Source organism: Odocoileus virginianus, chromosome 24 (genome assembly GCF_023699985.2).
Source record: "Odocoileus virginianus isolate 20LAN1187 ecotype Illinois chromosome 24, Ovbor_1.2, whole genome shotgun sequence".
NCBI classification, from domain to species: Eukaryota; Metazoa; Chordata; class Mammalia; order Artiodactyla; family Cervidae; genus Odocoileus; species Odocoileus virginianus.
This window is the reverse complement of record NC_069697.1, coordinates 50912844-50930610: the sequence shown is the minus strand read 5'-3', so window position 1 is coordinate 50930610 and position 17767 is coordinate 50912844. Positions and strand designations below refer to the sequence as shown.

General features: G+C 43.9%; 1 long non-coding RNA gene across 2 annotated transcripts in view; it reads right to left on the bottom strand.

Moving 5' to 3' along the window:
• Nucleotides 1-17767, bottom strand: part of LOC139030876 (uncharacterized) — an 89599-nt gene that overhangs the window by 18880 nt on the left and 52952 nt on the right. For both annotated transcript variants that reach the window (XR_011483318.1, XR_011483317.1), the window contains exons 2-3: nt 4854-5012; nt 3545-3589 (exon numbers count right to left, since the gene is read on the bottom strand). This is a non-coding gene — a long non-coding RNA (uncharacterized lncRNA). The remainder of the gene's footprint in view (nt 1-3544; nt 3590-4853; nt 5013-17767) is intronic.

Below are 17767 nucleotides of genomic sequence, written 5' to 3'. Positions count from 1 at the left end.
AATAGGTAAGGTCTTTGGATAAATAAAGGCAACCCAATTAAATCTGAATTTCAGATAAACAATGGATTCTTCTGTACTCAGTAATTTAGTATTTTTTAGTATAAGTAATCAGTATGAGTATATATCATGCAGGTACATGGGGTATATATATATATATATTTTTTTCCCCATTTATTTTTATTAGTTGGAGGCTAATTACTTTACAATATTGCAGTGGTTTTTGCCATACATTGGCATGAATCAGCCATGGATTTACATGTGTTCCCCATCCCGATCCCCCCTCCCACCTCCCTCTCCACCCAATCCCTCTGGGTTTTCCCAGTGCACCAGCCCCGAGCACTTGTCTCATGCATCCAACCTGGGCTGGTGATCTGTCTTACCTTTTATAATATACATGTTTTGATGCTGTTCTCTCGAAACATCCCACCCTCACCTTCTCCCACAGAGTCCAAATTTGGCAGCCAAAGCAATAGGCCATGTAAAATAAGGCAAAAATTGCATCTATAATTAATAAAAATTAGAATCTACAGATGTGCCAAGAGGATGCCTGCACAAATCCTTTATGGAATACGTTACAGTTTAAACAGCAATAATATATACTCCATGATTACAGCTCAACAGGAAATCCCTAAGTGTTTTTGACGAAGATACCTCTTTGGGTGAGGATTGTAATGTTCAGAGGTGATAATTTTAAATAATTCCATGTATTTTGATTCTACAATAAGTACAATTTTACTAACACTTTTTACTAATTTATGTGTAAAAAGATTTAATCGAGATGAAACACGGCATGTTCTCAGGAAAAAACAAAACCAAACAAAACCAAAGAGGAAAAAGCCGCCCTGGGCAGTCTGAGCTGTTGGAGAATATAGCCAGTAGAGGGCGCCGGAGTATCACGGATGAATTTCGACTCATAAAAGGCTCGCTCTTCGCAAAGCTTTGTGCTACTTTGATTTTATTTAAATATTTATTTCAGTCCACTTTGCCAAGCGGCGTTGCTAACACAGATGAGAAACTAAAGGCAGGACGAGTGTACTGTTCAGCCCTAAATGACACATGCCTTTTGCCGAGACCCTTGACAGTGACACACTTTAGCCCATGTTGGCAATTGAAAGTCCTGAGCTTTCTGTTCAGGCTTGAATGCCCGGGTCTCTGCAAGTGTGTGTGACTGTGTGAGTAATAATGGGTCTAATCAACAAAGGCAGTGGCAGGTGGAGGTTTATCAGGTGAAGGACGTGGCAATCCCAGCTGGGCTGGGAGCTGGCCATGGCTGGCCTGACTTGGCTCCTGAACCAGAGAATGTGTCACATGTCACAGTTCTGTCCTCCTGTGTACACACCTAAAAGATGTACGGAGCTCTAGTGGAATTCAAGACAGTCTCATTTCCCCGCGTGCTGCCTCTGCGACAGAGAAGGAGCATTCAGTAAGTGTCCGCTTCGGGCTAGGCCTGACCTTTTGTGAGGTGGCTTCCCTGGTGGCTGAGACGGTAAAGCGTCTGCCTGCAATGTGGGGGACCCGGGTTAGATCCCTGGGCTGGGAAGATCCCCTGGAGAAGGAAATGGCAACCCACTCCAGTATTCTCGCCTGGAAAATCCCATGGATTGGAAGAGCCTGGTAGGCTACAGTCCATGGCGCTGCAAAGAGTCGGACACGACTGAGACACTTCACTTGACCTTTTATAGATTTGATTTTATTTTTATGATAACCTGTGTGGTGGATGTTATTATCATCTCTTTACGGATAAAACGACAACTGAGGCTGAGAGAAAGAATGGATTTCCATGGACACTGTTCTTGCATATAGTGAGTACTCATCGAACATTAGTCTAAGGCAGCATTTCCCAAACTTTGTTCTGAAAGGCACTGGTGCCCTTCAAAGTTTCATAAGGTTTCCTTACTAAACAATTTTGGAAAATATTGCAAACTTTGACTATTAGAGTTTCACAATGCACAAATGTGTTATAAAGTTTCTTAAGAAATTCTGCGGCAGGAAAACATCTTTAACTTTGTGCAAGGTCAGGTTTCATAATCTTTTTTTTTGATGAGGACCATTTTTAAGTCTATTGAATTTGTTACCATATTTCTTCCATTTTATATTTTGGTTTTTTGGCCCCAAGGCATGTGGGATCTTAGTTCTGTGAGGAGGCATCAAACTTGCGCCCCATGCATTGGAAGACAAAGTCTTAACCACTGGCTCGCCAGGGACGTCCCAGGTTTTGCAATCTTATTTGATCTAAGGAGCCCTTTTTGTTCCTCCATTTTTAGAACTATCAATATTACAAGGCAGGTGAAACATGTTTTGAGAAGTATGGATCTAATGAGTAAATATGTGGAATATTATTCATGGCAGGAATTAAGGGGAGTTAGTTCATCATTGCTATTATCATCATCAAGAAACATATTCAGGCTTCCCGAGTGGCCCAGGGGTTAAGAATCCACCTGCCAGTGCAGGGGACACGGTTCCATCCCTGGTCTGGGAAGATCCCACCATGCCTCAGGGCAACTGAGCCCGTGGACCGCAACTGCTGAGCGCACGTGCTGAAGCCTGATGTGCTCCACGGTGAAAGAAGCCCCTGCGCTGCAACCAGAGAGAGCCTGCGTGCCGCCGTGAAGACCCACCGCAGCCAATAGTACGTTTAAAGAGCATATTAAAGAAACATGCGTTCCGCCCCTTCTGTTCGTAGGACATTCGGTTAGAACCCAGAGACGTGACTCAGACCCTACTGCAGAGGACTCTACAGTTTAGGGGTTCCCCTGGTGGCTCTGACAGTAAAGAATCTGCCTGCTGCAGAGACTCGAGTTTGATCCCTGCGTCGGGAAGATCCCCTGGAGAAGGAAATGGCAACCCACTCCAGTATCCTTGCCTGGAGAATTCCACGGGGAGAGGAGCCTGATGGGCTATAGTCCATGCGGTCGCAAAGAGTCGGACATGACTGAGTAACACTTTCACACTTTACAGTTTAGACAAGGAGCTAAAACATCTTTAGTTTGAATGAAAATATAGCTTGAATTCCTATGATATTATCTTGCTAACTTTTGGAGTTAGGACAGTGTTAATGGATAACAGGGTTTCCAATGATTTCTTAATGTGGCATTCTGTTTCATTCCCCTAGCGAACAATTACCATCTTCTTTCATTAATTTAGTATGGCTCAGATGTTTGGAGGATGAGACATTTAAACATTTGATTATGAGTAGATCCTAGCAGAAGTTGTTAAGAATCATACATCTTTGACACACCCTGGGAAAACAGATGTTCTCCTTTTCACATGCAAGCGTGCACACGCGCACACACTCAATTTCAGCTCATCAGTGCAGCTCATCCTCATGTCATTTGTGAGATGAACCAAAGCAAATGAAGGATGTAGATGTCTATATCAGGGGGTTGGTCAAACGATCTGGAGTTTACAAAATACAGAAATGTTCATTTTGATGGCTGGAAAGTTGTCAGTAGCCTTTCTTCTCTAGAGATGTGATAGTTCACAGGATTCTGGCACCTTTTCTCTAAGATTCTTTTTGCCTTCTCAAGCAATGTGGCGTACTTACTGGCAGGGAAGAAACCCGTTCATGGTTGCACCATTCATAGAGGAGCTAGAAAGGAAATGTTCAGTTGTGGTTAAGATGTGCAAAGGGAAATGTGAAATGATGAAAAATGACCTGGGAATTGTCCCGAGGTATGCAGACGCCTATCACAAAAAATGATTTTTTCCCTTCAAATCGCCTTTAGTTAAGCCAGCCCCATTACTTCACCCTGATGTCCCTTGAAGTAGGGCTCTATGTGGAAAGGCTTCAGGTGGACAAACATGCTTTTGGAAGTGCTATGACTTGCATCTCCATCGAATCAAGTTTGTCATCTTGGAGAGAATAGGCAACAGTTTTATCTTTGCCTCTACCTATCTTAGTAGCCTTCTCATCCAATTAAATCACCAGGCCTTATTTATTCAGGTCACAAATCACAGAGCAATGTAGAAATAGTAGGATACTTGAGGCAAATTGTGTTTTTCCACATCATGACTATAAATAAGTTACTTGAGACAACTTTTCAGAAGCCAATTTCAGTATAACAGTTTAAACCAAAATCCGATGAAAGGAAGTAATTTTTTCATGTAATGCAGTCATGATTAAGAATGATTGTTTTCTCTTTATGTTGATAGTCCCTAATCCTTAATCCTTCTTATGAGATTTGCTTTAATATCTAAAAATAGTGGACATTTTTGAAAATGGAAGTGGAACTTGCAATGGAGCTAGGAATTGCAGAGAATGTCCATGTGGATATTTTTCATATGATATCTGGTGTGTCTCATGACATTACTCTGTATCATATCCTAGGGGAACGTGACACATATCTGACAATATAGATGGAATAATTCATATACCAGTCCAAATCGGCACCATGAGCAGGCTGTCTGCCTTGGGAACTCTGAGTTCCATGTAAGTGCGCCGTAGGGGCTGGAAAGAAACAGGCTAGTTCATTTAAACCTAGTTTTCTACACTGAGAAACTGAGAATGCAAAAGAGAAGGAGCTGATCCAGAATCAGCGGTTGCAATCTCTCTCTGCATCACTCCTGCAGTCCCAGATTTCATGTAAATTTGTTAGAGCAAGTTGGGCAGCTCGGGTCTCTGTAATCACTTGTTTATAACAGAGATTCATGTTTTTAACCCCTGTAACCCCAGTTGCAGCATGAAATCATCACTTAACCAAAACCTTTCAGTTCATCCCAAACCTCTCTTCAATATTTACGTTCTTTTCTCTAATGCATATCTACTGAGCACATATTATGTGCCAGGCGTTATTCTGGATGCTGGGGTACCGGTGAAAATGAGGGATGAGGTCCTAGGTATCTTGTTTACTTACTCGTTTATTTTTGGCTGGGCTGGGCCTTCGTTGCTCTGTCTGGGCTTTCTCTAGTTGTGTTGAGCAGGGCCTGCTCTCCCGTTCTCATTGCTGTGGCTCCTCTTGTGGGGCACCGGCTCTAGAGCGCACGGGCTTCGGGGCTCACTGTGTCTACTACTGCTGAGAGAGAGGGATGAGAACAGAGATGAGCATCAGATTCGTCTCTTAAAGGTTAGTCATGACCTTGACAAGAGTGAGGCCCTTGCCCAGGATGACAAAGAGGACGACTCGATCTTTTTCTTTGAAGCCATGGAGACAAAGCAGCATTTCCTTCTACGGCTACGCTTACCTTCTCAGGGAACCTGTGTTGTTGTGGAAACCCAGAGCTGCTCTAGAAATCATATTCGCTCTCGATTTAAGGGCCCCTAGAGGTCCAGTAGTCTGGTCACCTTCTGCCTTCTTGACAGGCAGCCACGTGTGACCATTCACACAAACTTTTTCAGAGACACAAGTCCATTAATAAGAGAGTCCTGTCCGTAGTTGCATGGCTTTGAACATGGTGATTTATTGTGCCAGGATTTTAAATGTGATTTATGTTTCAGCTGTGCAACATTGTAAGTTGACATCTGCCTATATTGCTAAGTGATCACTTTGTAGTTCCAAGTCTGGTACCGTCCATCACTGTGCAGTCGATCCCCTTCACCTGTCTCCCCTGTGTAAGGATGTTTCAATGTATGTCTGCACATTGTCTGTACTTACTGTTCCCCCCTTTTCTCCTCTGCTGGTGTGTGTGTTGAGGGGGGTGGGGAGTGGGGTGAGCATCTCCTGAGTTCCTAGCTTGGCTCTGGCACCTGCCAACTGTCCAACTCTAGGTGAGCTGTTTTCCTTTTTGCTATCAGTCTCTTGATTTGTGAAGTGGGGGCGACACCACATGTTTCACGGGGCTATTGTGGGCTAGTATTCTACCCGTGTAGAATACTCACCAGGTGTCTGGTTAAAGGCAGATGTCAGCAGGTGTGTATCACTCTCCCCTCTTTTAGCTCCATGGTGAGACAGCCTTTGGCTGGGCTGGGGGCTTCTTCTGCAAAACCTTCCTTGACTCTCCCCATCCCTCTCCACCACACTCAATCAAGTTTTCTTCCTTTTTAAATTTGTGTGTATATTTATCCTATCATTTATCACATAGTATTGTGATGGGTTCCTTCATTTCTACCCAACTAGGCTGCAAGTCCCCCAGGTTTGTTAAGTGTTTTCACTTTTAGGGCAGTAACGGAGTGTAGTGATTAGGGATGTGGCTTGAAGCCATATTACTTGGGTCTGAATTTCAGCTCCATCCTTGTCAGCTAAATAGTCTCAGGTAACTTCTTTAATCTCTCTGGGCCTTGCTTCCTCCTTTGAGAGGATGGACATCCCAGGACTGACATACTTGGGTGAGGATTAAATGAAATAGTTCCGACGAAGTTCTTGAGACAGTACCTGGCATGTCGTCGGCGCTCTGTGAACGTCTGCTTATAATGAGGACATTTGTGAAGCCCTTGTAATTCCTGCTCAGGGACAGTTGACCTGAGGCTCTGGTGTGTGGAGTGACTGAGCAAAAGGGGCCAGTTAGAGAAGGCAGGCCACTACCTAGACAGGTAAGCAGATCACAGATAACAAGTTTAGACGATCCTTTAAAATATACAACTCCAGAAGTTACACATAAAAACATTTTTATTTTTCAAATTCTTTACATTTTCAAAAAACGTAGAATTATCTCAAGTGAGGAGAAAAAGTCTCCATTCATAGTCTTTCTCCTCCCCTGTTCCTCACCTTCTCAAGATTTTCTAAATTTGCAGTTTACTCTTTATGATTCCGGTGCGTGTCCTCAATCTCACAGACTGAAAAACAAAATCCACTACCCTGCACCAAAAATGTCAGAGATGAATTAAGCAATTAGAATTAGAACTTAATTCTAAATTAGAAAGTTATTAGGAACCACTCATTTTAAAAATAATTGCTTTATGCCTGAATCCAACCTTTGTCTCCTCTTCAAGATGACAATGTGTGCAGAGTAAAGAGACTGCCCTTGAAGGAGTGTTTGGAGATGAGAAGAGGGGTTTTGTTCAAAAATTCTCTCCCACAACCCTATCCAATGCTATTTTCTTATTAGAGCTGAATTAGGGGCTGCCCCGGCGGCTCATCGGTAAAGAATCTGCCTGCGATGCAGGAAACGTGGGTTCGATCCCTGAGTTGGGAAGATCCCCTGGAAGAGGAAATGGCAACGCACTCCAGTATTCTTGCCGGGAAAAATCGCTACGGACAGAGGAGCCTGGCGGGCTACAGTCCATAGGGTCGCAAAGAGTCGGACGTGACTCAACATGTACGCACATTCTTGGAGTTAGGGAGTGTGCCAGAAAGCCCCGGTAAAGTTGCAGGTGAGCAGTTTCTCAACAAAGCAGTTTATGGGGAAGGAGGGCCCTGAGGAGCCCAGGGAGCCCCATCCGTGTCAGATTTCGGCCTCTGGCTCGTTCTGCTTGAGGAGTCGGAGACCTAGCTTGGACTTAGAAGCTTCAACTCTCTTGCTTGCTACTCGACTTTGTCATGCTCCGGTTCTTTAGTCTCTTCAGACTCCTTTCATATTTTGAAAAAAAAACAGTAGGAGGAGCTCTTTGGATGGGCTAAGGCTGTAGCCATCCTTTGGATAATAAATTTTTATTTCTAAGGTGCTATGCATGGACCTAGAGGCATTTTACTGCGGTTGGTTTTTTATATTTTTAAATAGAAAGGGACACATGAATTTTTATCAAATCATCGATCTAAAAACAAAGCCCATGGTAACAGAATGCTATTCTATATTTTCTAGTAATGCTTTATTGCTAACATTTTCTTATTATCCTAAAAAGTACTTACTTCTCTTCTGATTTTATGATAACATAAAATCATTGGTTGGAACAGTATTATAGCTGTTTCACAGTTGATGATTTATTTTGGGACTGGAGTCACATCTTTTAGAAAGACATGATTTTATATTCATAGATGTTGTTGATTTCTTAACTAAATCTTTTGATTTTTTAAAATAACATTTTAATTCATTCATTTGCCTGAATGTTGGAATCATTGATAAGCCAACGCTTAGTGCTTAGATGTCATTGTATTTAGGGCAATAAATTTCATATTGCTAATTCAGGGATTCCCCATCTAGTTGGTCCTAATAAATTGTAAAGTCTCACTGATTGAAGTCTGGGTGGATGCTGTGTTATGATTCCCTCTCTCTCTGTGGCCAGTATTTTAATTTTTGGAAGTAAAGTTGAAAGATTTCTTACAGATCCCAGAAACCAGGAACAGGGAAAGGGAGGCAGCGAGCCAGGGCAAGGGCAGCCTCTGACCCAGTTCACATGTGAGCAGGATGCATGCATGCTAAGTTGCTTCAGTTGTGTCTGACTCTTTGTGACCCCATGGACTGTAGTCTGCTAGGCTCCTCTGTCCATGGGAGTCTCCAGGCAAGAATACTAGAGAGGGTAACCATGCCCTTTTCCAGGGGATCTTCTGCACCTTGGGATCGAACCCATGTCTCTTACATTGGCAGGCAGGTTCTTCACCACTAGTGCCACCTGGGAAGCCTGTGAACAGCACAGTGAGAAACTATTATGTATAAGGTGGCTGGGGTGCAGGTCAGTAACTTTATGTGGGTTTAACTCTAAGTGTTCATTTTGAAAGGTGCCTCAGGAAAAGCAAGTGGGAATTTAGTGCAGGAGTTCTAAACTCAGGTCCTTATCTAAATGTCCAGTCTCTGGGTCATTAATACTGTAAAATGCCTAAGCAGCAACTCAAAATAGTTGTTTTCTCATTTAGCTCAGAAATTGAGGGCATGACATTTGGGTGAAAACTGATCAGGGTTTGGCCAGTATTTTATATGGAAGTTAGCCGCTATTAAACTCCATTCCCTATGAGCACTTCTATCCTTTCAAGTGATTATAATGTTTTGATGAATTAAAATGAATTAAAAAGCAGTTCTCACAAAGATGTGTAACTGGAAAAGAAATTCATTCATTCAGTGATGGATTAGTGAACAAATTCTTGTCCAGAATGGGGCACCACAGTAAGTCATAGCTGTCTTGGCTGAGGTTGCTCTCCCCCAAAACACAGACTTATTGGTAGGGAGTTTTATTCCAGGGAATAAGAGTGGGAGCTGAAAACAATGAAACAGGAAGGAGGAAGTGTTCCAGAGCTGACTCACCACTGATGCCAAGGAGGACTCGGCCCCACTGTGCACCCTCCAAGAAGCTGCATGGGATGCCCCTCAGAGTTACCCACCTTCAGGAACCCTCCTGCACTGTTGGTGGGAATGTAAATAGACTCGTCCACTATGGAGAACAGAATGGAGTTTCCTTAAAAAACGAAACACTCAACTACTATATGACCCAGCAATCCCACTCTTGGACATATATCCTGAGAAAACCATAATTCAAAAAGACACATGTAGCCCAATGTTCATAGCAGCACTATTTACAATACCAGGGTATAGCAACCTAAATGTCCATTGACAGATGAGTGAATAAAGAAGATGTGGTATATATACATAATGGAATATTACTCAGCCATAGAAAGGAAAAAAATTGGGTCATTTGTAGTGATGTGGATGGACCTACAGTCTGTCATACAGAGTGAAGTTAAGTCAGAAAGAATCTCTTAAAAGAGTCTTTAAAGAGTCTTAAAAGTCTCTTAAAAGAGACTTGCATATATGTGGGGTCTAGAAAAAGGGTATAGATGAACCTATTTGAAGGGCAGGACTAGAGAAGTAGAAAACAGACATACAGACTCAGAGGGGAAGAGGAGTGGGGGATGGATTGAGAGAGCAGCATTGACATATATACATTCAGTTCAGTTCAGTCACTCAGTCGTGTCTGACTCTTTGCGACCCCATGGACTGCAGCACACCAGGCCTCCCTGTCCATCACCAACTCTCGGAGTCTACTCAAACTCAGGTCCATTGAGTGGGTGATGCCATCCAACCATCTCATCCCCTGTCGTCCCCTCCTCCTCCCACCTTCAACCTTTCTCAGCATCAGTTTCTTTTCCCATGAGTCACTTCTTCACATCAAGTGGTCAAAGTATTGGAGTTTCAGCTTCAACATCAATCCTTCCAATGAATATTCAGGACTGATTTCCTTTAGGATGGACTAGCTGGATCTCCTTGCAGTCCAAGACTCTCAAGAGTCTTCTCCAACACCACAGTTCAAAAGCATCAATTCTTTGGTGCTTGGCTTTCTTTATAGTCCAACTCTCACGTACATACATGATTATTGGAAAAACCATAGCTTTGATTAGACACACCTTTTTTGGCAAAGTAATGTTTCTGCTTTTTAATATGCTGTCTAGGTTGGTCATAACTTTTCTCCCAAGGAGCAAGCATCTTTTAATTTCATGGCTGTAGTCACCATCTGCAGTGATTTTGGAGCCCCCCAAAATAAAGTCAGCCACTGTTTCCCCATCTACTTGTTACCATAGGCAAGACAGATAGCTGGTGGGAAGCTGCTGTGTGGCGCAGGGAGCTCAGCTTTGGGCCTTGTGATGACCTAGAGGCGTGGGATGAGGGAGAGGGACGGAGGCCCGAGAGGGAAGGCATATATGTATACACAGAGCGGATTCACTTTGTTGTACCGCAGAAGTGAATACAGCACTGTAAAGCAACTATACGCCAATAAAAATAAAGAATTGCCCCCTTGAGATATGGAAGTGGGCACCAGTTGATCTCTTGGATAAGAATTATCCTCCACTTCCAAGTCTGTGTAAGAATCAGAACAGCCGGGTGACTCTTGGGGTCCCCCTAGCAGAGGCAGAGGACTCCCGATAGAAAACAAGAGAAACTGGATGCAGCTGAGAGAACAGACTATCAGTTTTCTCCTGCTGCTTGCCGTGGCCCAGGCTGAACTAAAAAGTGGGCCAAGAGATGTGAGATAAAGCAGAAGAGGAGTATGATAAAAGCTGTCCATGTGTTCATGAAACTTATTGTCTAGTGGTAGACTCAGACAATAGGCAACTACAATTAATACAATGTGATAAGTGATAAAAGGGAGAGTTGACCAGCTGGAACTGTGTTGGGCTACATTTAGCAGAAAGTCAACAGCAGTAGCTTAATCCAATGGAAGGTTATTTCCCTCCTGTAATGAGAAGTCCAGAGGAAGGCAGTCCAGGGTCAGCGCCAATGCTCAAGGGATCATAGAACACCAGCCTTCATCCAACTTCCTGCTCTTCCATCCTCAGGGCCGGGCTTCCATTCTCATAGAGGCAAGATGGTTGTTCTCATACTGGGTACCCTGTGTTCTAGGCAGGAGGTCAGGGAAATGGTAAATGGCAAGGGCATGTGCCTGCTAAGTCTGTTTTTAATCAGGGAAACCATAGCTTTCTGGAAGCCCCACCCAATAAAATTCTACTTCCGTATTATTGACCAAAGTAGGTCACACGTTCACTCTTGGCTCAGGGGAGTCCGTGTGATGAGTATTTTTACATGGACACCTTGTACGCTGCACAGAATTGGAGTCTGATTGGTGAGGAGAGGGGAGAAAGGATATTGAGTAGGCAACTTATTGTGTCTGCTTCAGAAGTCTGGAGTGCTGTGGACCATGAAGGAGGGACCCCAAACTTGGACTGGGGCTGTGAGAGGGAGCTCAGAGAAAGGTCCTTATAGATGACTCCTGAGCTAGATCTTAAAAGATGACTTGGAATTAACCAAGTATAGGATATGTGAGCTTGTGTTGGGGTGTGGTGGCAGAGGGGCAGGGATGGGGTGAGTGGAAGGACAATCTAGACACTATGGAGAAGAACAAGGAAATATGAAAGATTATAAGCACTTAGGCATTTTAGAGAAATACAACACAGCTAGAAAATTGAGGGCAAATGGGTAGTGGTGAGGTACAATTCTGGCAGAAATTCTAGAATCAGTCTAGACTATAAAGGGCCTTGTAGGCCATAATAAGGAATTTGGATTTTATCTGAAAAGTTATGTGAAGTCGTTAGTGTTTTAAACAGGCAGGTAATATGACAAAATCTATTAAAAATCAATCTGGAAAAGTTTCAGAGGATGAATTGGAGGACTCAAGGCTGTGATAATCAAGTACTTGCCATAGTCTAAGGAAAAAATAATGCGGACTTGAATTAACAAGAATAAAGAGAAAGGGGCAGATTCAAGAACTGTTTTGGAGACAGAATTGATAGGACTTAGTGGACATCTGTGTGATACAGTTTCTCTAATCCAGCAACATGGGAGGAGGGTGAGATGATGAATGGACATGCTGAGGTGGAGGTTTCTGTGAGAGAGTCAAGAGGTGATGTCCGGTTCAGTTCAGTTCAGTTGCTCAGTTGTGTCCGACTCTTTGTGACCCCATGGACTGCAGCATGCCAGGCTTCCCTGTCCATCACCAACTCTCAGAGCTCACTCAAACTCATGTCCATTGAGTTGGTGATGCCATCCAACCATCTCATCCTCTGTCATCCCCTTCTCCTCCTGTCTTCAATCTTTCCCAGCATCAGGGTCTTTTCTAAGGAGTCATCTCTTCGTATCAGGTGGCGAAAGTATTGGCGTTTCAGCATCAGTCCTTCCAGTGAATATTCAGGACTGATTACCTTTAGGATGGACTGGTTGGATCTCCTTGCAGTCCAAGGGACTCTCAAGAGTCTTCTCCAACACCACAGTTCAAAAGCATCAATTCTTTGGTACTCAGCTTTCTTTATAATCCAACTCTCACATCTACACATGACTACTGGAAAAACCAAAGCTTTGACTAGATGGACCTTTGTTGGCAAAGTAATGTCTCTGCTTTTTAATATGCAGTCTAGGTTGGTCATTACTTCCAAGGAGCAAGTGTCTTTTAATTTCATGGCTTCAGCCACCATCTGCAGTGATTTTGGAGCCCCCCAAAATAAAGCCTGTCACTGTTTCCATTGTTTCCCCATCTGTTTGTGATGTCCAGTAAGTAGTGAGAATGTAGGGACTGGAATCTTTGCAAGATATTTGAGCTAGAATCATAGATTGAAAGTCACTGGCTGGCTGGCACTGGCATGAATGAGGTCCTTCAGATTACACAGTATAAGAGAGAAGTAAGGAAGAAGAGTTTGATGGCAGCACCCTAGGGCACACTATCATTTCAAAGGTGGAAAGAAGATAAGCCCATAGAGGAGACAGTAAAGGAAGATGACAGTGATACAAAGAGCCCCAGAGACAGTGATACCTACTGCTAGGGAGGGGAGAGAGTCAGGGTCTAGGGGAGTGGTATGAAGCAGTATGGACCTCAGAGTCAGACAGCCCTCATTTCCAGTCCATGTTCCAATCATTACTGATTGTGTGATCCTGAAACCAAGCAAGACCCTGTGGGGCTCTTGGGCATGAAAGCCTTTTTGTCTCCCATTTCTTGTAGCTAAGACTCCAGCCTCTATGACATTTTCCCGAGTTCCAAAGGGCAGATTCAAACAATTGCTAATCAAGCAAGGAGCAGCCAAGAAGCCATCTGCTGCTGCTAAGTCACTTCAGTTGTGTCCAACTCTGTGCGACCGCATAGATGGCAGCCCACCAGGCTTCCCCGCCCCTGGGATTCTCCAGGCAAGAACACTGGAGTGGGTTGCCATTGCCTTCTCCGAGAAACCATCTGAGGCAAGATTAAAGGAACGGGAGAAGCTCATCAAGTTTAGGAGACCAAACTCCTCAATCAGGAGACTGAGACTGGGGCTGCAGGCCCTGCACGCCCCCTAATCCTCATCAGCAGCCCCATCCTTGCTATAAAATCCTCATTAAATCCTCCTGGGTTAGAATGCAATTTTGTGAGGCATGAGCCTGCTGTGTCCCCCTATGCCTGGCACAGCAATAAAGATCCTCTTTATACTCCACCCAAAACTGTCTCTGAGGTTCAACTGGGCACCAGCACTGAGCTCTGGCAATCTCAGTCAATTTATCTGGCCTTCCTGTGTCTCACGTTATTTCCTCAAAGTGAGGAACGTTTACCAGTCTGTTTCCTCCTTTTGAAAATGGAGACTATACTAGTACCTACCTCAACACTGTTTTGAAGATTAAATGATGTATAAAAGTGCTTGGCACAGATAAATTTCTCAAGTGTGGTAGCTATCATATTAATATCCATTAGAAGTATTTTCTCAAGAGTGTTTGGAGATGCAGGTAAATCAGAAGGATGACGTTGAACATGTTTGGAAAACATCCCCTGGACTGCAAGCCAAGGAAGTCTTTGGGAACTTCGATGAGTTTCCACAGTGTGGTGCAGGCAGAAGCTGGGATGGAAAAAAGAAAAAGAAAAAAAGAAGCCATAATGAGTGCGGAAGGGGACTGGCGGGGAAAAATGGGTTTTGAAGAGGTGGGTGATGATGGGTATACAGGAGTTCACTGTACCGTAGTCTTCCTCTAGTTTTCTGGATGTTTGAAGATCTCATAATAAAGATTTTTAAAAAGACCATTTACAGTAAAAAATATTTTACTTTTCCTCCAAAATATACACTTGATAGAAATAGTAGAGGACTCAGCCGATGCCTGAGGGAGAGAAGCTGTCTGTACCCAAAGCAGAATGATTTCCAGAGTTAGGATGTTACCAAAGGGAAACTCAATTGTTTGTACCTATCAATCAAACTCAAGGTATGTATGTACCAGTCTTCACACCAGCGTGGGCTTTGGAGTTAGACTGCTGTATTCAAATCCTGGCCCCACCAGTTGGCAAACCGTGAGATCTTGGTGACAAACTTGACCACTCCATGCCTCGGTTTTAGAAATTTATAAAATATGGTAAGAGCTCATACCTCACATGGTTGTTACGAGCTAATCCATCAGCTAATGCATAGAAGGTGCTTGGAATAGTGTCAGAAACATAGTAAGTGCTCAAAAATATTTTATTTCTTTTTATATATAATTCTCTCTTTAGCTATGTAAGCTAACACTTTTCCCCTTAAAAAAGTCTTATATGAATTTTTTTCGCTAAGGGAATTCAGAAGTGATGCAATCTTTCTGACCATCGCTCCTCTCAGAAGAGTGGCAAGTATCACAGTGATGTTCCTCGCGACACATATGCTCACACCCACCACCACACACACACATCACAAAAACACATTTCCTCCACCCCAACCATTACCGAAGCTGTCAACCTTCAAAGGTTTCTATTCCACCTTCAAAACTGTCAGATAGCTTTGTGGTAGATACCCAGGGATAGGTCCATTCAAGTGGGAAACTGATCTTTTGGGCCTGGTCCAAGTCCCTTTTGTGGGGGTAGGCATTCACTCAAACCCTCAAAACCTGGTTGGCTGAGGTCAAGCGTGGAAAGGAAGAAATTCTTTCTGATGAGTAATTTCATGGAGCAGCTATGCTCATCTTTTGTGACCATTCACATCCCGACCCCTTTGCCCCCAACTATGAAGGGATGATTAAGCTGAAATTGAGTACCTTCTATTTGCATCAAAGAAATGTGCTTATTGAGTCATATTGTTTCCCATGATGGTCAGCCTGTTTCTCTGGTGTGGCATGCTCATTCGCCTTTCTTCACCTTACAGATCCTATCCATCCTTTAAACTCAAGTCTGAAGTATGAGGAAATAAGTCAAGGAAACGTTTTTCCCATTGATGTAGGAATCACACAAAGAAGTTCCCCTGAGACAGATGTCCCTTCATTGATAAAGTTCTCACGTGTGGTAGCTATCATCTTAACAGCTAGGGAGGATTGAGCTGAAATTGAGCAACTTTTATTTTAGCTCCCTGTAGCTGAAACTCCAATACTTTGGCCACCTCATGCGAAGAGTTGACTCATTGGAAAAGACCCTGATGCTGGGAGGGATTGGGGGCAGGAGGAGAAGGGGACGACAGAGGATGAGATGGCTGGATGGCATCACCGACTCGATGGGCATGAGTCTGAGTAAACTTTGGGAGTTTGCGATGGACAGGGAGGCCATGGTGTGCTGCGGTTCATGGGGTCACAAAGAGTCGGACACGACTGAGCGACTGAACTGAACTGAGTCAGGCTAGGCCATGCTTCGCTGCAGTGACATGTGGGCCCAGCCCACAAAGCTTTCCTTCTTGCCCAAGGAGCACATCCAGCGTGAGCAGGCGGTGGTGGGTCACCAGGTGTGGGGTGGGGGGTTGGTGGCGCTCTGCTTCGGACAGTGGCTCCGCAGCCTGACAAGCTCAGCTTGTCCCCGCAGCGCAGGAGAGAGGCCAGAGAGCGGCTGAGGGTCGCTGAGTCTTGTCACTCGCCGCCTCAGCCTTCAAGTGACACCAGTCACTTCTGACATTGTCTTGGCCAGAACCAGTCACACAGCCCCGTCTAACTGCCGGAGGACTGGGAGGTGTGGTCTTCTGGATGTCCAGGAAGAACAACAAATTTGCATGTAGCTGAGAAAGGGCAGAGTCTATCAAACACACACACACTCAGACCGCTGGGTTTGCGCTCAGAAGTGGAGGAGCGACGTGAAGGATCATGGGTTTCGTTCTCAGAAACAACAGACGTGCCGCTGAGTCTTTGGGGTCTGGCAAAGTAGACCCAGACATGCCTGGCCTCTGGATAACCTAGTCTTGCAATCCATGGAAGCCCGAACCCTCAAACAGACGGCCGAGAATGGGCTGCGCTACCATACAGGCTATTAGAGCCTGCAGCAGGAGAAAGCCAGGATCACCCAGTCCTCGGTCATGGGCCTCAGGAAGAGTTCCGAGCTCCAACACCTCGGCACTAAGGCATCACTTTTTTGGCTAGTAGTTTGTCCTTTACCATAACATTTGGCTTCCATTGGCAAACAGTGACTCTGAGCAATAATAAATCAACTGGAGTCAGCTGTCCAGTAGTTTAGATGATGAAATTTAAATGTAGACAAATGCTAATTTATTCATTTATGCTTGTCTAACTGCTCAGACATGGAAATATACCCTTTCTTGAAAACAGAAAATAGCAACCAAAGTGCCCTTGGCAAAGAAGTAGCTCCTCCCCTCCCTAAGAAGTAACTTCCAAATAGGACTTGAATTGGCTTTGAATATTTACGTTAAAAGTTAAAAAACAAAAGCAGAAGTTAAAAATATTATTAAAAGATGAACCAGAAGTGAAGGAAGTCTGATCAGGGTGGGTGGTGGTAGTAGAAAGCATCTGGGTAATTTCATTACCTAATTGAGCCAAGAATTCTAGTGGCGTGGAATCTTTAGAGGCAGTGTCCTTTCTGAGCAGAATTCTCTGTTCTTTAATGAATGAACTGTTTCTTTTTTGCTATTAAAGAATGTTAGTGAGGAGCACATGTCCTGCCCAGTAGGAAACCTACTTGGAGTGATGTGTGGGCCTCCTCCATTCTGTCAATAAATGATAACACATTCGCCTGATTTTTTTTCTTTTAAATTACCTAGAGCCTGGGACCCTAGGGGTTTCAAGGGAGTGTTAAGGGGGTCTATAGACCATTTACTGTTGAAATGACTAGGAATGTAATTTCTTTCTTTCTTCACTTTTAAACATGTGAATTTGAAGCAGTCTATTCTAGATGAGAATCTGAAGCTGATCCCATGCAAAAAATGAGCTGTAACCCCAGCTGACTGCATTTTATGTTTTCACCAGAGCTTTTCCTTTTCATGTGGCTGGCAGAAAGAATACATTTAACTGAGGCTTATTATTTGTGAATTATCCATGTCAGTATTCTTGCAGACCTAAAAATAAAACCTCGGCAACTACTTGAGCTGCTGACATCTGAACTGGAGGGGCTGACCTTGGGCCTAATCAGACGGAAAGCTCGGCCAGTGGAGAGAGATCACAGTTAGGATCTGACGGGCAGGAATGGGCCCCGTGGTGAGGGAAGTTTGACCTGGGGACGGACTTCACAGGTGGCCAGTTCATTCATAGATTATTCTTAGTTTTAACTACTTTTGCTCCCTTGGTAACTGAGGTCTAGAATAAATTCTCTGAAAGCAAAGCCTGTAGCAGTTCATGATACATCTACTTACGT